This window comes from Eurosta solidaginis, chromosome 2 (genome assembly GCF_040869045.1).
Source record: "Eurosta solidaginis isolate ZX-2024a chromosome 2, ASM4086904v1, whole genome shotgun sequence".
In the NCBI taxonomy this organism is placed as follows: Eukaryota; Metazoa; Arthropoda; class Insecta; order Diptera; family Tephritidae; genus Eurosta; species Eurosta solidaginis.
In genome coordinates, this window is record NC_090320.1 from 51706016 (window position 1) to 51727089 (window position 21074).

Below are 21074 nucleotides of genomic sequence, written 5' to 3' on the forward strand. Positions count from 1 at the left end.
AGCAGTGTCTATACATACGCTACATTGGCGGAAATTTATGTGTCGTTGCAGTCTATGTAGACGATTTAATTGTAGGTAGCCAAAGTTTAGAAGACATAAACATGTTTAAAGCCGACCTCGCAAAAGAGTTTAAGCTCGTTGATAAGGGACCGATCTCATATTTCCTTGGTTGGGAGATCGACAGGTGTGGAAGTACTGGTGCGATAACAGTATGTCAGTCTAAATATATACGCAATCTATTAAAACAATACGATATGGTCAATTGCCGTCCTGTATCAACTCCTTTGGATCCAGGGTATAAGGTGGGTGATGTAGACGAATCTGACACACAGATCGAACAGAAATCATACCAGCAGTTGATTGGTGAGTTACTATATTTGGCAATATCTACACGCCCTGATATACAACATTCTGTAAGTAAATTGGCACAATGCAATTCAAACCCAACCCGTAAGCACGAAGTTGGCGCGAAACATATATTACGCTACCTGGCAAAAACTATCGATCTGAAGTTGAAATACGATGGCAATATAAAAGAAATAGAAGGCTACTCTGACGCAGATTGGGGTGGTGACATCAAAGATAGAAAATCGTACTCTGGATACGTGTTTTTAATGAGTGGTGGTGCAATTTCTTGGGAAAGTAAGAAGCGGAGTGCGGTAGCAGTAAGCACAACCGAAGCGGAATACTATGCACTGTCTACAGCAGTAAAAGAAGGAATTTACCTTAAACGCCTTTTAGAGGAAATTGGACAATATGCGGCAAATGAGCATATCTTAATAAAATGCGACAACTTAAGCACTCAACAGCTAGCGAAAAATCCAGTATACCGACCGCGTACTGAACACATAGACATACGCTTTCATCATGTACGTGATGAAATATCTAAGGGCACTGTCAAATTAGCTTACATAGCATCTGGTGACATGATTGCAGACGTACTCACTAAAAATCTATCAAAGGATAAACACATTAAATTTGTGAAGCTTATGGGTCTTTCATAATACATATGCACATTTGAATTTTATTTCGAATTCGCTAAAACAGATATTCGTGTTGAGAGGAAATGTTAAAATAATCTGGCAACTCGAATAGCTGTTATACGTCTTTGTTCTATCTCTTTATCATATAATTTTTTCCTATTGTAATGAGACAGTTTTCTAGTTAGTTGTTACGATCACTCAAGTCGATGAGACTTTAATAATAATAAACATCTTTGAATTTACTCCTACGAATACTTTTATTTCGCGGTTACGCCAAAAGGTAACGACCTCTAAATCTAACAAAATTGCTCTTCAAAAGTTAATTAAAAGCTATTTAGCCAACCGATACCAACTGGTAATTAGTGGGGCCGAAATGTCACGACTTAGTGCAATAGTCTGCGGTGTGCCTCAATGGTCAATTCTTGGGCCGTTGCTGTTTAGCTTATTTATCAATGACATTTTTACAGTCTGTAAATTTGTTACTATTTACGCTTATGCATACGATGTCCAGCTTTACCTTTCTAGCCGTATTTATGAGGTCGATGATCTCTGTTCTAAACTTAATGCTGACATCTCAGAAATTTTCCATTGGGCTAATAACAACGGGCTTCGTCTTAACGCAAATAAAACTTACGTCTTACCTATATCAAAGAGAAAGTTGGCTGAGACGGATATTCCACCGAATTGTATTGGTACCGACCAAATTAAAATGGTGAGTAAAATTACAAACCTCAGCTTTGTAGTTAACTCCAGTTTGACTTGTGTTGACCACGTTAACCAGGCTACAGGAAGGGTGTATGGCGCACTGCGAAATCTGAGGCTCTCGGCGATGTTTACTCCTCGTAACATATGCCATAAAGTGGCTGTCCAACTAATTTTACCTTATTTGACATATTCCAAGTTGATATATAATAAGCTAGATTCGCACTCGGCTCATCGGTTAGACGTGGCCTTTAACCATATAACACGCTATGTTTATGGAATTACGAGGTTCGACCACATATCCCGTTGGAAATCTTGCCTTCTGGAATGTCAAAAGTCCGACTGTTTCAAAGCCAGGAGCTGCATTTTCCTTTTCCGACTCATGCTCACTAAGACGCCCTTATATCTCTATAATAAGCTTTCTTTCACAAGATCCGCTCGTTCAAACGTCCTTATAGTACCCACATTTAAATCTGTTGCGTCGACTAGACTATTCTTCGTGAACACTATACGTACCTGGAATTCTATTCCCAATGCTATAAGAAATAGTATAAGCAGGAGCAACTATAAGAATGTTATCTATATCTATTTTTCTGATAATATTATGTAGACTGGCCGTGTATTTGTTCCCGATACTAGAATAAATTACAATTTAGCTTTTATGGATAGGCTTACAATATATATATCGGTTTATACCAGCATCATGTAACTGTTTATTTTCTCTTTGTACTACTACTGATAACTATCTTTCCTCTCATGTTGTACTATAAAATACCTCAATCTTATTTGTACTAATAATTTTCATCATTAAATAAATGAAATGAAATGAAAATATAAAAAGTCTCTGCACTTCTTTGGTACAGAGTCCAAAATACTCACTTGGACTGTGTATACTAGATACCTTTTACTGAGTATGAGTGCTCCGACTTGATCCGAGTAATTAAAATGAGTACTGGTATCGCTACTGTTTATAAAGTTCTACCACTAGTTATTGTACCACTCTTATTTACCCTTTTCCACAATAAACAAAAATAATAATTGAATAACAATTTTAATTTACTGGTGCTAAACTAATTAATTCTTAGAATTTTAAGCAAAATTGAACACACATGCTCTACTTTAGCATTTCAATTCCTGAAATTAAGAACCAATAGCTTTTGTTTATTTTTTATTCGCATATTCTAAAATGTATAAATAGCGCCAACAGAATTTAACTTGATTCAATTTTTACTTAAAAATTGGTGTGGAAATAGGCACAAAGTACTATGAATTTACGAAATTCGTTTGCGCTTCTGTTTGCTGTCCTTGGGTGCCTTTCGGGCTACCCGAATGCTCCATTTCGTATTGTTAGCGGCAAACCTTCGAAAATAGAGGATAGCCCATATGTGGTGGGAATATATAATAAAGGCGAATATTATTGCGTTGGGTCATTAGTAACTTTGCAATTGGTGGTTACACTTGCACGATGCGTGAGAAGCTATGAGGTGAAAGACTTAACTGTGTTGGCTGGTGTTACGAATTTACAAGAAAAAAACGGGCGACAAAGTCGCTATGTGCTAGATACATTTCATCAAAGTTCTTATAAATCCAAGACATTCCATCTGGATGTAGGTGCCATACAAGTGCTTACAGCCTTTATTCCGGATCCTAAAGTGAACACAATAGAACTTTGCGGTACTACATTACAAGAGGGCACAGAAATGCATGTTTTTGGATGGGATTCAACTGTTCCCGGAAAATTACCATTGAGCATAGCACTTCAAACTATTGTCGTGACTGTAGTATCAAAGCAGAATTGTGCAGATCGTTATAAAATAGCAAAGCAAAAATCAGTGATTTGTGCTGGAGATTGTGATAATGGTGAATCTCTGGGAGATGGTGGAGCACCGGCCGTTGTGAAAGGAAAACTGTGTGCGATGGTAATAGCTGGGGCGTATAAGGGTTTGCCGCAGCCTTATACAAATGTAACATATTCAGATGTTTTAGGCTTTATAAAGCAAAAGATGAAAAAATACAAATAAAATGAAAAAAGAAATTGAAGTGTATTATTAAGTATAAATCGACTGCTGACATATGTATATGTATGTACATATGTATGTAATACTTCTATATTGCTAATACAGGCAGTGTACACTCACAAATATCAGAGTGCCGTTTAAAATTTTTATTTTCGATAAATCATACATTTTTCTTGTCCCACTTATACTGTTATAGTCACAATTCTTTGGTTGTGCATTCAAAACTCATTGGGAACAAAATATTTTTAGCAATATAAGAGTATTACATACATATATGACTGCTGAGTGGAATATCATCCTATTTTCCTATCACCCCATTTCAGATATTACCAGCTCACATCAAATATTTTGAATCTATGCTGAGAAAGGGCGTTTTCGTAACGGTGGTATTCCACTCAGAAGTCAAAATGGCGATTGTTTGTTTTTGTATCATCTGCAAATAAATATTTTTGAATGAAATTCAATAAAAAAAGTGTGTGTGTACTTATATTTGCGCGTGAGAGGTTATACTTCTTTGGCATCATTAAACTATCAAAGGGATAGCTTCACAGCAACCCGGTTGTTGTTGTTGTGTTTGTTGGTGTTGTAGCGATAAGGACACTCTTTGAAGGCATTTGGGAAGATGTTGATGGTCTTTTGCCGGATGGAGATACGTTACGTTCCGGTAACAAGCACCATAAAGGTACTAGCCCGACCATCTCGGGAAAGATTTGGTATGACCACATGCAACCTTCTAGGCCATAAAGCCCTCCCACCCCCTAGAACCATCAGGAGTTCGGGGTCGCCAGAGCCTCGGCTGTAAGTGAAACAGGATTCGTCGCGGGTAGGTGAGGTTGACCATTGGGTTAGATAAGCTACGTATATATTGCGCTGGCAACTGCTTGAGAGGGTTGCGCTACACAACCCCTTGAATCAATTTGGTATTTTAGTCACCTCTTACGACAGGCATACCTACCGCGGGTATATTCTAATCCCCCCCAACCCACTGACCGACCCCACTGACCGACCCCGGAACGTGTTTATGTGAATTTTCTTTCAGGGATGTGGACCAGCGACCGATATATTCTAACAAATTATATTCATGGATCGATTTGCCTGAAATTCGGTATATAGGTAGCTAGGATAGTATTTCCAACATATTTTTTTCGACAAATGGGACAGGGACCGACTGGGACTGGGGCTTGGGCTGGGACCGTAACTGGGACTTGAAATGCGAATAAGGGATGAAGAAGAATAAGAGGAGCTAGAGAGAAGAGAAAAGGGGGAAGGGGAAATAGATAGAATTAGACCGAAGATATAAAGATAGTGATAGCTGGAGCGGAAAAGAAGTGAGGAAAGGGCCGAGAGGGAGAAAGAGACGCAGGGAAATAGAAAGGCAGAGAGACCATTGACTAAAAAGAAGAAGGAATAGGGGGAGAGGGTGGGAGGGAGAGTAACATGCCAACCTAATATAAACGCACGCAAGTCATTTTCTGTCAAAAATGTCTCATGCACAATAAACTTGTATGAGAACAACCCAAATTGAATTTGCTGCGTGAAAACCAAACTCGATTTCCAATTTTTGTTCTGCGTGACATTTAGATTTGACGTTTGCACACATGCTTTACTTTGTCGCAACGCATGCTTATTTGGGTTAGGGCAAAAATCGCCGGTTGTTTGCGTGCGCTAAAAAAACGCAGTGCGGTTTTATTAGGTTGGCATGTAAGACGTAAAAACGTATTAAAAGTTATGCAGATAGACCAAAGTTAGGGAGGAATAATGTATGCTGGTTCTTATACAAAGAAAAAAGAACTTTTGCTAAGTTGATTAATTTAGTAGTTGTTCGAGTTTAAATTTCAACCTCAAATTGTATGTGATTCCGCATTCGATTTGTATGGAAAAACTAAAGTCGCGATTTGGCACCTCTAAGTATTCGCCCTGTAGGGAAACTCTCTAGTTTAAAACTTGTGCGCTTCTATTGCGTTCGCAACTACTACTATTTCGCCATCGATCTCACTTATATGCTTTCAACTGGCGATTTTAACATGACGATGTCCTAGGAAGTGGAAATTGTCCAAGCTGCATTCCCTTTTCTCTAGTTTAGAACGAAACACAAATTTCCAAATTAGAACTAGTTATTTATTGGCACGTTTTCGATAGCACCAAAACTAGTGTAAAGATTTAGAGTTTACATCTAGTTATTTCTACATGTTCCTTCTAGTACGATCTTAGACGTTTTTCCGATAGTTCCTCGCCGGTGAAAAAAGCATACTCATAAAGCATACTGTGGGAAAAAAGGCATACTCATAGTCGAAGCTTATTAAAGCTGGTAGCTGTTTTTTCTTTTTGTTAGTGAACTTTTGTCAAATATATGTTAAATATGAAATATAAAAATTCAAACTGCAGATTTTATTAAAAATTAGTACTTATTTGGCACTTTAGGACTAATCCCGACAGAAAAATTTGCATCACCAATTATTTTCACCATACCAAAAGGAAACTTTTTTTTTGCTCACCATTGTGTATGTACATACATATGTACCTTGCAGCGAATAGATATGGGAGAAGTAACCCAAAGGTACAGTTCCGCACTAGGATTTAAATGACACTTTCTGAACTGGATCTAATCGGATGCGGACCGGTACAGCTGTTAGCACACTTTTACCAATAGCGGTCAAGTCGCTATTTCAGAACTACCTTCAAAAGGTTTGCAAAGGGGGGCTATTGCCAATTGATAGTACATCATAGTATTAAAAGTGTCAGTTGAAAGCACAGCGAGGGGGCAGAATTGGAACTGGTATCGTCTCTAAATGCTAAAGTTCTGCGATAGTTCGGAGCTAGCTGCAGGTTACGTAAACGATACATAGTAGGAGTTCATTGATATTCTAGATTGCAGAAACACCAAAGATAGTTCAGAAACCGCTATGTACATATTATCAACCGAATTGATTTTATCAAATCATGATCTCAGTATTTTTAAACTTGGTCTCAGTCTTCCTTATTTTTTTAAATATTCATAAATATCCTCATTTGTACGGAATTTAAACGATATTGATTATGCGTAATGGTAAACGGCAATTGTAGCGTGCTCCGCTAACCACACCAAAGAGTCCGTGTTCGGCACATCAAAAATTAAGAAACAAGTTTTTTCAATTAGAAAAAGCCGTTATAAGTGAGGTCGTTCCTCTGCAGTGATTTGGCAAACACTCTGAATGTATTTCTGCCAGTAAAAGTTTGAAAAAACATCTGTCTTGCAGATGCCGTTCGGAGTCTAGGTCCCGTCCCGCCAATTTGTAGGAAAAATTAAAAAGAGCACGACGCAAATTAAAAGAGAAGCTCGGCCTTAAATTTCTTCGGATGTTATCGCGCCTTGCACTCATTTTTATTTATTTATTTAAATGGTAATAAAAAAAGGACGTGTGGCACTCGGGGACTAAAGCGGTAAAGCTATTGCATATTATCAACTTATGCAATTATAATATTCATGCAACATTTTGTTTTCTTTGATATTAATTCAAGTTTTGTCTTTGATATTAATTCAAGTTAACCTTTTTAAGCGTGGTGACCGACAAGAAAACAAATTTTTTACTTTAATATTAATATTTAACTTTCACTTTAACTTTAACTTTATTTTTAACTTTAACTTTAACTTTCACTTTAACTTTAACATTCACTTTAACTTTAACTTTATTTTTAACTTTAACTTTAATTTTAACATTCACTTTAACTTACTTTAACTTTAACTTTACCTTTAACTTTAACTTTAACTTTAGCTTTAGCTTTAACTTTAACTTTAACTGTAACTTTAATTTTAATTTAACTTTAACTTTAACACAGGTACGATGGTACGGTCAGTACGAAAAACAAAATCTGGTAACGTACTGATTGGAACGGCGCGCTGCAGTGACCAAACGGCCTTCAGAGCAGCTATAGGAAGTGCAGTAGGAGAGGTCGGTGAAACACAACAGCTTTCCAAGCGGATGAAGTTGGAAGTACTTGGCATGGACTGTCTCACAACTGAAACAGAAATCCAAGACGCAATAAGGAGGGAGGTCGGAAAAGAAGAAATCACGAGACCTCTCCGTGTCTCTGTGTTCGCAGCAAACCAAAGAGAACAGAAGATGGCGGTCGTCGAAGTGGACGAGAATATTGGCAACGCCCTAATCAAAAAAGGTAAAATTCCTATCGGATGGATACAGTGCCGAATCAGACAACGAGCAGAAGTACAACGCTGCTTTAGGTGTCTCGGCTACGGACACCGGAAGGCTGAATGCAAGGGTCCAGAGAGGAGTAACGCCTGCTGGAAGTGTGGGCAAAGCGGCCACAAAGCTTCGGCCTGTACCGCAGCTCCAAAATGTTACCTGTGTAATACGCAGAAGCTCGATCATGTCCCTGGATCTGGAGCATGCAGCATTTTCAGAGCGGCACTCGCTGTTTCAAAGGCCAAAGTCTCAATTCAATAGTGATTAGTTTTATCCAAGGCAACCTAAACCGGAGCAGACTTGCTGATGAGCTACTACAACAGTTGGTCTTAGACCATAAAGCTAACTGCGTTATCATCAGCGAACCCTATAGAGCCCGAAATGATTGGCATATAGACAACACCGGCACCGCCGCAATCTGGATGACAGATGCAAACGCCAATATTGTGAACCGTGTTGCCGGACAAGGCTACGTCCGCCTAACTACGAATAATACCACAATAGTAAGCTGCTACTTGTCTCCGAATGATCCCATTCAAACGTTCAGGGACAAGCTTGAACTTATTGAAGACGACCTGAGGGACTTAACTAGTAACCTGGTTGTGGCGGGAGACTTTAACGCAAGAGCCGTCGAATGGGGAATGCCGCAGACTAACACCCGTGGAAGGTTAGTCCTTGAGATGGCAGCCAGGCTCGGTTTGAACGTGCTTAACACTGGTACGAACCCTACATACCGACGGCCAGGCTTTGGATACTCGCTCCCCGATGTAACACTAGTGTCAGAAAGCCTGCTGCTGACCGCTGCTGGATGGAGAGTCATAGAGGATCTGACCGGCAGCGATCACAACTACATCACTTTCCACCTAAACGAATCCGGTCAGAGGCAGATTCCGAACGGGCCACGTAGAACCAAAGCATGGGACGCATCCAAGGTCGACTCTGCCACGTTCTCCGCATCAGTACTGGTGGATGCCCGACGGATAATCAACAACTCCAGTCCGACGGAAGAGACGGTTGAAAAGACAATAAGCTGTCTTCGCCACGCTTGCAACCACTCTATGCCACGGAGGGGAGTGTGGAGGGGTAAAAAGCAGGTATACTGGTGGAATAGCGAAATCGCGGAGCTGCGGAAGGCTAGCAACTCGCGCGCGCGGCAGGCCTGAGGCTCTAGAAAAGTCGGAAGCGTACAAAGGAGCGAAGAAAGCTCTTAGTGCTGCCATTAAGCAAAGCAAGCTTAAGTGCTGGAAAGCGCTTTGCGAGGAAGTGGATTGAGGCCCTTGGGCCAGGGATATAAGATAGTAATGAAGAAGTTCCGTCCGCCAAACCAGCTGATGGACGAGAACCAAATAAGGAACATTGTGGATGGCCTGTTTCCCACCCAACTGCCTAGGGAGGGTGGGTACGTTACCCATGAAGATCGCAACGTGGAACCATTCCAAGAAGAAGAGCTTAAAACTGCCGTGCGAACTATGAAACCTAGGAAAGCATCTGGGCCCGACGGAATACCCGCGGAGGCAATAAGACTAGCTGCAAATAACTGCCCAGAACTTATGTTGCACATGTACAACAAATGTCTCGAAGAAAGAACTTTGCCCACTATATGGAAGACAGCACGACTGGTTCTCATTCCAAAAGGGAAAGGTGATCCCAACTCTCCATCATCCTACCGTCCCCTATGTATGTTGGACACAGCAGGGAAATTGATGGAGAGTCTCCTGAAGCAACGCCTCACCAGAGTGTTACAGGACGCTGGAGGACTGTCGCCCAGACAGCATGGTTTTCGGAGGGGGCACTCCAAAATTGATGCCATAGCAGAAGTTATAGACGCAGTCAAGAAAGCCGAGACAGCGTGCCACAGAGCAAGACCTATAGTGTTGCTGGTCACGCTGGACGTCAAAAACGCTTTTAACTCAGCTAGGTGGCAGGACATGCTTGAGGCAATAGAAAGCACTTTCAAAGTACCGCAATATTTGTTAGAAATTTTAAGGGACTACCTAAGAGAGAGGTATCTAATATATGAAAGTAATCACGGTCAAAAAAGGTAAAAATAACAGGTGGAGCAGCCCAGGGTTCGGTACTAGGTCCCGATCTCTGGAATATAACTTACGACAGTCTTCTTCGATTAGACATGCCAGAAAGCACCTTCCTCGTTGCCTTTGCAGACGACGTGGCAGCTGTGATAACAGCACCAAGCTGCGAGCTGGCACAGCTAAAATTAAACCAGGTCATGCGTAATGTAAATAGGTGGATGGCTAAGCACGGTCTCCAGTTAGCAACAGCCAAAACGGAGATCGTCATCCTCACAAAGAGACGTATTCCCACTACCAGGAACATGATGGTTGGGGACCAGCCAGTAGAAACTCTCGCTTCAACGAAATATCTGGGAGTGAGGTTAAACAGCATACTCAACTTCTCGGATCACTTGCGAGGGGCCTGCGAAAGAGCTGCGCGCATAATAGCGCAGTTGAGTAGATTAATGGCAAACACAGGTGGCCCAAAGCCATGCACAAGGAAGTTGCTTGCATCAGCCTCGGATTCTATACTCTGATATGGTGCAGAAATCTGGGCGAACGCAATGAAATACCGGAAGAACCGAGTCGCCCTCACCTCGGTCCAACGCAGAGGGGCGCTGCGAATATCTTCGGGTTACCGCACGGTATCAGCTGAAGCTGTCCTGGTCGTTGCGGGAACCATACCGATATACATATCTTCTCGTTGAGGAAAGAATAACAATATAAAACTTTAACTTTAACTTTAAATTTAACTTTAACTTTAACTTTAACTTTAACTTTAACCTTAACTTTAACTTTAACTTTGACTTTAACGTGAACTTTCAATTTAACTTTAACTTTAACTTTATTTTTAACTTTAACTTTCAATTTAACTTTAACTTTAACTTTATTTTTAACTTTAACTTTAACTTTCTCTTTAACTTTAACAGTCACTTTAACTTTAACTTTAACTTTCACTTTAACTTTATTTTTAACTTTAACTTTCGCTTTAACTTTAACATTCACTTTAACTTTAATTTTAACTTTAACTTTAACTTTAAATTTAACTTTAACTTTAACCTTAACTTTAACTTTAACCTTAACTTTAACTTTAACTTTAACTTTAACTTTATTTTTAACTTTAACTTTCGCTTTAACTTTAACATTCACTTTAACTTTAACTTTATGATCCGGGGTGGGCGTGAGCTTAGCACCTGCTAACAAGCCAACCTAATATAAACGCACGCAAGTCATTTTCTGTCAAAGATGTCTCATGCACATACAACTTGTATGAGAGCAACTCAAATTGAATTTGCTGCGTGAAAACCTAACTCGATTTCCAATTTTTGTTCTGCGTGACATTTAGATTTGACGTTTGCACACATTCTTTACATTGTCGCAACGCATGCTTATTTGGGTTAGGCCAAAAAACGCCGGTTGTTTGCGTGAGCTAAAAAAACGCAGTGCGGTTTTATTAGGTTGGCTTGTAAGCGACCATATATGTATACGATAAGCGATAGCACAATGGCTACTTCGTGAAAATCAACGACAGCTCTTTTAGTTTGATTTCGATGGTCGTACGGTGAGGAAGTGTCGCACGCGCGCTTAAAACAGAGTACCAAAGAGTCGTGTGACACGTGTTCACCGTTCAAGCATTGAAATCAAACTAAATAAATAATTAATTTTGCTTTCGTGCTCGCTACGCGTTCGTGTTTACTAACACATTCTCAATTTGCTAACCTGCCCACCGCTGATTATGATAGAGATCCACTATTATGTATTTGGCCTGTTGCTAACACCCAACCTTTACGAACCTTTTCGAACCTTTTCGAGCCTTTTCGGATCTTTTCTGACAAATATCCGTTACGTTTTTTTTTGATTTAGTCGCCAAGCCCGCGATAAAATCTATGCAATAGCTTAAAAAAACTAACAAATATAATTAGAAATTTATATTATAGCGGAATGATTTTCGGTTCGGATCAAATATTTGTGGACGATTTCGATACGGTTATTGGTTTTGTTGTTGAACTGAAAAAATTGGTTTGCCGGTTCATACAATCATTCACGTCTCTGAATTTAAATATATTCCTACACAAGATTCTAGCCGATTCAAATGAGTATGTACTTAAATTGAGCCAATCACGTCACTTAGCTATTGCCATCTGTTCAAATATTAACCGCACTTGCCAAAATTAGGAACGTGGATAATCATTATAGGAGCATACTTTTCTCATAATGTTTGCTTATAAACGTCCCTGTAGGGAAAATATTTAGTTATGAGTTGGTGCGATTCTGAAGTATTCGGAGCCCCACTTAGCCGTCAGTAATCCCGTTTACATGCAATTAACTGATGAGTATTCCAGGCTATGTAACTTCTTCCATGCAGTATTACTGTTTTATAGTTTCAATATTTTTTAATTTAGTTTAATATTTTTTTCCTCAGCGGGTTAGGGGCTTTGTATATATCCGCAGCAGGTATGCCTGTCTTAAGAGGCAACCAAAATACACAAATGATTCAAGAGGTTGTGTAGCGCAGCACTTCCCAGGAGCTGCCAGCGCTATTTAAAGCTTCTCCAACCCAATTTTCAACCTCACATACCCGTGGCGAATGGAACTAGGGGGAATGGGCGGAATGGCCTAGAAGTTTCAAAGTGGTCATATTAATCCGATCTCGAGATGATCGTTCTTGTCCCTTAATCTTAGCTCGAAAATTAATCTACACATATATACATACTATTTAACTCTTTTTTTGTTCGTAAAAACCATAAAGTAGTTATTGAATATTAAACAACAAGAAGCTCATGGAAACATGAATGGGAGGTAGGTAGGTTGAACTGGCCGGTCCATGAGGACCTCACATAGACTGATTGAGTCCGTAGTGTTACCAGAAGTTTGTTTTAACGACCAAACTGAAAAACCCTATCAAAAACCAGGACCTATGTTATAAAATAACTCCGTCCTCTTGGAAAATACAAGAAGCTTCCTAGGACTTAAGCCACTTGCTGCTTCTAGATCTGACAGCTGTATCATTCCTAATAGCTGGAGTCTTAGCCTGGCAAGTGCAGGGCACGAGCACAGAACGTGCTCGATCATTTCCTCCTCCAACCCGCACTTCCTACATCTGCTATCACTGACCAAGCCTAGTTTAAACGCATGTGACGTCAGAAGGCAGTGTCCAGTCAGAATACCCGTCATGAGTCTACAGTCCTCTCTTTTTAATGATAGGAGCAACTGTGTTAGTCTAAGGATGTAAAACCTACACATAATCTTCGACACTTTACAGCCCCGCACTTGAACCCACGCGCCTTCGCTTAATCTCGCCCAATCTAATTGGGACATCTACGGAGCAAGCTTCAAGGGATGCGCCCTTTTTAGCTAGTTCGTCCGCTTTTTCATTCCTATCTATACCCATATGCCCTGGGACCCAATATAGATGTATGCTTCTCCCTGTCCCGATTCTCTCCAGAGACTGCTTACACTCTAACACGCATTTAGATGCTGTGCTATGCGAGATTATTGCCTTAATTGCTGCTTGACTGTCAATATAAAAGTTAACACGGTTGCAGCTTAAGCTATTCTCTTCCAGGGTTTCTACTGCTTTGGTTATGGCTAATATTTCCGCTTGGAAAACGCTACAGCAATCCGGCAGCCTGTAGGATCTGCTTATTTCCGGATCAGCTCAGTATACCGCAGACCCTACTCCTTCCACTACTTTGGAACCATCGGTGTACACATGTATCGCCTCGTACGCCATTTGCGCACCCTTGCGCCGACCGTTCACCTCTATTGTGGCCTTAAGATCTCCCTCGAAGCGCAGATAGGGAATCATGTAGTCTGTTCGTCTTGTGATTGATGACGCTATACTACTATGGCCATATGGTCGGCGCTCAAGCTGCCCCGAAGCACAGAGCCTGGTTGCGGTCGTTAACGCTTTGTTCTTTGCTACCAGGTCTACAGGTGGGATGTGCAAAATGGCATACAGTGCAGCCGTCGGGGTTGTTTTTAGGGCTCCCGTAATGCTAAGCATCGATAGTCTGCATACCCCCTCTAATTTTTTGAGGTATGTTGTTTTTTGTGTGGCTTTCCACCAAACAAGAACTCCATAGTATAGAATAGGGCTTACAATCGCTGTAAAAACCCAATGAGAAAGAGAGGGCGATAGGCCCCACGTATACCCTAGCATTCTTTTACATGCATAGAGTGCCGTTGAGGCCTTCTTGACCCTCTCCTCCACGTTGAGCTTCCATGACAGCTTATTGTTTAGGATGATTCCTCAATATTTTGTGCAAGGTTTCTCCTGTAAGGTCACCCCTCCTAACTTAGGCCTGGTCCAATTTGGGACCTTGTACCTCTTTGTAAACAAGACCATATCCGTCTTCTCCGCAGTGACTTTCAACCCGACATTAGATGCCCAGGTATGAATATCGCGAAGCGCCCGATCCATCAAAGAACTAATCGTTGGAAGCCACTTTCCACTTATGACAATTGCAACGTCATCTGCGTAAGCCGTAAGTTTTACGGGTCCCTCATCGAATTGCCTGAGCAGTTGGTTGATGACCAGCGTCTACAGCAGAAGTGATAGCACCCCTCCCTGCGGCGCGCCCCTGTCCACTGATTTCGTGGCCTCGTACAATCCCCATTGTGATGTAATCTTTCTGCAATTTAACATGCAGCCGATCCATCTGATTAAGGCAGGATGTACTTTAATGTAATTAAGACCATCCATAATCGCCCATTTTGCAACATTATTGAAAGCCCCGGCAATGTCCAAGAAGACTCCTAGAGCATACTCCTTATATTCCATGGATTTCTCTATGCTTATTACCACCCTAAGCAATGCGGTGTCTACCAACTTGCCTTTGGTGTACGCATGCTGTGTTGTGGAGAGCAGCTTTTCATCCACGTTGGACTTTATGTACACATCTATCAGCCTCTCAAAGGTTTTGAGCAGAAATGATGTTAAGCTAATGGGTCTATAGTTTTTGGAATACATGTGACCGATCTTCCCCGCCTTTGGTAGAAAAGCTGCACGAGCAGTTGTCCAAGAGTGCGGTACATGATTCAGTCGTATGCACCTATCAAATATTATTTTAAGCCATTCCACGACCGCCCTACTTGAGACTTGTAGCATGGCCAGGAATATACCATCTGGGCCCGGCGATTTAAACTTAGAAAACGTCTTCACTGCCCACTCGATCTTGGTATCGGTCACCAAGCCCGGCACTACTAGCTCCGTGATCGAAGTGTGAGTGATGTCTGCGGGCTCCTCTAAACCGTCTCGCGATGGGAAATGTGTATCGAGAAGCACCTCAAGGGATTCCTCACTATTACGTGACCATTCCCCGTTCTCTTTCTTTATTAGTCCCTGGACAATGTTTCCCTTTGCTAGGACTTTTTTCAACCGTGCTGTTTCGCTGGAGCACTCTATGTCCGTGCAGAAACTTTTCCATGAGTTTCTCTTCTCCCTGGCAATTTCACGCTTGTAGATCCTCAGTAGATCCCTGTACTCGTCCCGACACGCTTCGCTTTCCGCGGTCTTTGCGAGCTTAAACATTTTTTTTACCTGTCTTCTTAGAAGACTCAGCTCATTGCTCCACCATGGCGGCTTTGCTTTTCCTCTGAATCTTCTTAGAGGGCAAGCTTTGTTATACGCAGTCATAAGCGTCCTTGTTAGGAATTCATTCGACTCCTCCAGTTTCTCTACATTAGCAACCTCTTTGGGTTGTCCCAGTTTTGTTTCTATATGTTTCTGGAATTTAGTCCAGTTCATTGACCTAGGGTTTCTAAAGGTTCCTCCCTTCTCTACCCTCTTTAGGTGGATGTTGAAGCTGATATACGCATGGTCGGAGAAGGATGGTCTATCAAGAACCATCCAATCATACCTTGATATGTCACGCTCGGAGCTCAATGTAATATCCAGAACATTGCTAGATGTTGGACCAATGTATGTAGGGACATTTCCCCTGTTGGCTATCTGCAAATTGGTTTGCAGGATGTAACAAAACAGAGATTCGCCTCTCTCGTTCGTATCTGCTCTTCCCCACGCATTGTGGTGCGCATTTGCATCTGCGCCTATGACCAACCGCCCTTTGCGCCCTTCCTCCTGTACTAGCCTTTTGCACTACATCGGTGGGACCTCCGCAGCATGGGCCATTTAGCAGGACGCCAGGATAAATGCCTGCTTATTCTTTTTCTCAACGGCCACCGCTACGATATCCTCAGTGGTGTAATTAGGCAGCATATATGAATGCAGCTGTTTCCTTACCATTACTACAGCTTGCACCCGTCCTTCCGTTTGCGCGTAGTAAACGCCAAGCCCGCGCGCGCTTAGTCCAGAAACCTTTCCTCCCGATGAGAGCCACGGCTCCTGGATCAGCGCCACGTCAAACGAACCCTCCTCAAGGGTTAGGAGGAGTTCTCTCGACGCCACTTTACTGTGTTGGAGGTTTATCTGTAGGACTCGCAGCACTATTGGGCTATTTGTCCCCCTCCAGCACCTTCGTCTTGACGTCGCCGTCCTCCCCTTGCCCTTTTGGTTTAGAGTATTCGAGGCCCCTTCAGCCTCTCGTGACTGTTGTGCAGGGTGTTCCTCTGTGCGAGTCACAGCACCATTTAGCGGTTGGTCCTCTTCTAGCACGTTCGTGGTGACGTCGGGGACCTCCACCTGTCTTTTTTCCCTTAGGCTTTTGAGGTCCTTTTCGACTTCGCCCACCTCTAGCGTGTTAGGGTTTTTATCCTCGGGACTTCTTTTCCTGAGTCGCATGTAAATTTTGCCAGTGCCAAAGGACATTTTACCAAGCTGCGTGTAAAAAATATCCTCCGCCTGCTTGTTTATTTGGAAGATGTAGAACTGGCCATCCTCGGTAGGCCGAGATACAGTAAGTACCTTCCAATCCTGTGTCGGTATGTTCGAATTCTGATTCTGCAGAAGTCGCAGTGTATCCTCCGACTTCATCACGCATGGTATCCATACCTTAACTTTTGGTACCGTGGGGATTTGCGCTTTATCCACCACCTCAAACCGCGCGTTCGTGCCTTGCTTTTGGAGGTTTGGAACCACTTCCTCCAGCCACTGCAAGCTCGCGATGTTGTCGCACGCTATCATCTTCACACTGTTATACCATCCCCCCGAATCAAAGGTTGGAAGGGGCTTACTTGGTTGTTCCCGCATCATCTTAAGCATTAAGCTAATAAGCTCCCTTTCCACAGATCTCCACCTTTCAGTAGTCATTTGTCTGAAAGGACTGCTACGATCAAACAGCGCCACAGTCAGTGACTGCTTTGCCACATCACTCATCTTCTCGGGAAAAGCAGGAGTCTTAGTGTTATCTCCCTTTGGCACCTCCGAGAAAGCCGGAGTCTTAGCGTTAACTCCCTTTAGCGCCTCCGAGAAAGCCGGAGTCTTAGCGTTATCTCCCTTTGGCTTATCTCCTACTTCCTTAATTGGAACTTCCCTCTGACTCGCAGCTTTCGAGGTAGTTGCTACCTCGCTATTGGAGCCCATCTGTCTTACAGCTTTGGGCCTACTTGTCTTGTCTATGCGACTGCCCTGCCTCGCGCCTCTAGGACTGGGTCCTTTCTGCCTCTTGAAAGCAGGCTTGTCGCCTTCCGCCGAACGTTGCCTCTTCATTCTGCCATTCGACGCCTCTTCCTCCTCGTACCGGTTGCAGAACCGAGGATTTCTCGCAGCAAACCTTTTGAACTGCCTTCGACCTACTTCTACCGCTTCATGGGCCAATTCCAAGCACTCGATCTCCACTTATGTTGGGTCGACCACTGCTCCCAAGCGTTGAACAATTCTTAGTGCTGCACGGTACTGCGAGAGAGCTCTTTTACTTCCTCTGCTCCGTACCCTTCTCCACTCTTCTACTTCGTTTTCATTTGTGTGCTTCTCCAACACGGAGTTCATTGAATAAGCACTACTCTCGCTCCCCGAGTCCGACGCATCGCTTAATTCATATTTGTCGTCCTTGGATTTCGACTCAGTCCTCGTCTTTACATCGTCCTTATTACAGTCAGTTAATGAGTCGTTCATCTTGATCGTACGACCGTCTGCCCGACAAGGCGGGCTCAGCGGTCCAGTATTATATACGGGGAAAGAACCGTCCGCCACAGCAGCGCCCTTTGCTGTGGTAAGGCCATTAATACTTCCCGAGGTGGCCCGGTATCAGGAAGGCCAAGCCCCTAATCCAGGGTGTTATGCGGATCGTGCCTATTGGACGATTTGCAGCCAGGGGATAAATTCGGCTGCATTCGAACGGAGCCTTCCCGAACATGAATGGGAATTCGCAAAACTTTCATTCGGAGAGTTATTTATCCATTATGAATGGCGGAAATTCGTACTTCCGAGTCGTCTACAACGGATCATTAACTTTATCTGATGAAGTTGGAGTGAGGCGGCTGTGGTCGTAGGTTAGGCCTCGTGTTATTGGCTATGTGCTTTTTGACTTCGGGCACTCTGGCCTTCTTACCAGGTTCGCCATTATCCCCGACAGGACTGACTATTGTGTGCCGATAACTGTACCCTGTGCAATCTTCACCCAGTCATTCTCCCGAGAGTGGAATGGGGAAGGGGACTTATCTGGGGCAGTGGACCATCTAACAGTTTACTTGTTCAGGGGACGGAGGTGGACAGAAAGGTCGTTGGGAGAGGTCTTTTGTCAAGAGCTCAAGCAAGCGTTGAGCGGACATAACCTCTTGCTGGGTAGTAAGATCCTTATAACCTGAAATGGATGACAGGAGGTCTGCCGAAATTGTTGGGTTCTCTAAGGCTCATCTATCAAGGGTAATTCGGGTTTTGACAGACCACTGTCCTATGGGAATCCATGCGGGACGTCTCGATATACTGGACACCCCATCCTGCTGTAGCTGTATGGAGGATGATATGGTGGAATTATCGTGTCACCTAATGCTTAACTGCCCAGATTTTGCAAGAACTAGGCGAAAGTATTGCGGTCACGACTCACTTGGATATCCGGAGGATTTATGCCTCATTCCTGCTCATTAGAAACTATATCGCTATAGCTACGTCACCGTTATTTTATGTGGTATCACAACGGACCTTCATGCTGTAGAAGTGTGCTTCACCTACCAGGGCAGCCACCACCTTACCTAACTTAATCTAAGTAGGAGTAAGAGATCCACTTTCCCAACCTCTGCCAGGCTATCGAAAAACTGTGCGCAAAAAGGAAGGTATTGAAGCATATATGGGGAAATTTGAGTGTATCCTCTTAGCCTCGATTTGGCTCAAAGTGCTGACGGTAATCAACCATCGAAATCTGGTACTGCAAGCTAGAAATGTCACACTGGACGTGGAAACAGAAAATATACGTAGCCTGATTGATGAGTTGAAGAAGTTCAGTGATCAATGCTCGATCATACTTCAAGAATGTAAGATTCTGGCAGGGAGTATAGGAGTTTTGAATACCTTCGCAGAGAAAAGAAGGAAGATAAGAAAGCGCCAGTTCGATGAATTACCTGGCGAATCACCTAAGTGTGATTCCAAAACTCAATTCAAACAGCAAGTTTTTTACGTTCTTTTGGACTGCTTGATTGGTAACATGACAAGACATTTCGAAGCCGTAAATGACATTGCGATTAAATTTAGTATTTTGTGGAAGTATCAGGATCTGATGGAAGAAGATCTCAGAGAAAAAGCAGCGGCATTCTGCACGATTTATGGTATCGATATTTCTGCGGATCTAATAGATGAAATCATTCATCTCAAAGCCATCCACTTAGCACATTTGGGATGTGATTCGCTGCCACCATTTCAACTTCTGAAGAAATTTCATTACTTGAAGAAGGAAGTTTTATTTCCGAACATCTGCATAGCATTAGGAATATTTTGCACACTTCCAGTCAGTGTGGCTGAAGGGGAGCGTTCTTTTAGTCTATTGTTTTGCGTGAAAAATTTTTTACATTCTACTATGAGCCACAATCGCTTGACAAGCCTTGGAACATTGGAGTCCAGCCTTGCTCGCAGCATTAGTTTTGAATCGGTAATTTCCATATTCGCAGACCAAAAAGCACGGAAGGTTTTTCTTGGCTGATTCAAACTCTTAAAATGTACATATTTAGAAAAAGTTAATTTAAGCAAATCAAACAATGAAATCTAACATTTCATTTATGTAAGTGCTCCAGTAAATCTTATTTTATATGAAATAAAACTGACAATGTGAATTGAAAAATTTATGTATGTTATGTTATTTTTTTACTGAATTGAGTTTATTTTTCACATTATTATTGTCGAGGTCAATACGCGTCTTTTGACACCTCTCTCAATATTTTTGCTAGCGTATTAGCAGTCGACCCCTCAACTACACCCCTATAATTCAATCATTATGTCTACACATATGTACGTACACGCAGCGGAGATGAGATGCCCAAACACATGCAGACATCTTATTGAGATGCTCCTAAATGTAGGCAATTATAATTGTGGAAGTGTCGCTCACACATACAAGCGCATGGGGTGTGAGAGAAGCTATACAAATTATACATCTGTGGTCGTAGCTGAGAAACCAACTAGTAAGTTCTGGAATGGAAAAGAGTAGTATGCAACTAGGAAATCAAAGAGTATAAAAATGCGAGAACAGTAGAGGCGAGAATGCAGTTTCATTTGAGCTATCAATCAGTTTGGTTATTAAGCCAGCTAGTATAAGTGTTATTGTGAAGTACTTTAATAAAGGCCATTTTTTCATTGTTCAATATTGGAGTTATTTATTCAACAGTTTAGAGATTCGAACTTAGCAGAAGGGCAAATATGAGGATTTGCAGTAAAATCGTTACAATTATCTTGGATGTTATCTGTGTCGACATTTCTGACATACGCATTTCTTGTGCTTCAATCTTCGATGTTATTTCTGACGACATTTCTTTTACTGTCGATGTTTGTGCAGATATTGCAGCCAAAATCATGCTCAAGTCTGTGCTCGTAACTGTCTGCGATGTTTCGTTTTTCTCTTCAATTTTTGTTGTTGTCTCGTCCCCATCAAGATAAAAGACATACTCATCCACATCAGTTCCTTCTGCTTCCATTGCCTCTCGTAGCCGTGCCTGAAGTTCAAGTTTAACGACGCTTGTATTCAATCCACGGCTCTCCAAGTCCTTCTTCAGTTGCTGGATCTTCAATTCACTGAACATACTTGTAGGAAAAACTCTGGCTATGACAAACCAAGATGGACGTATTCCGGTAAG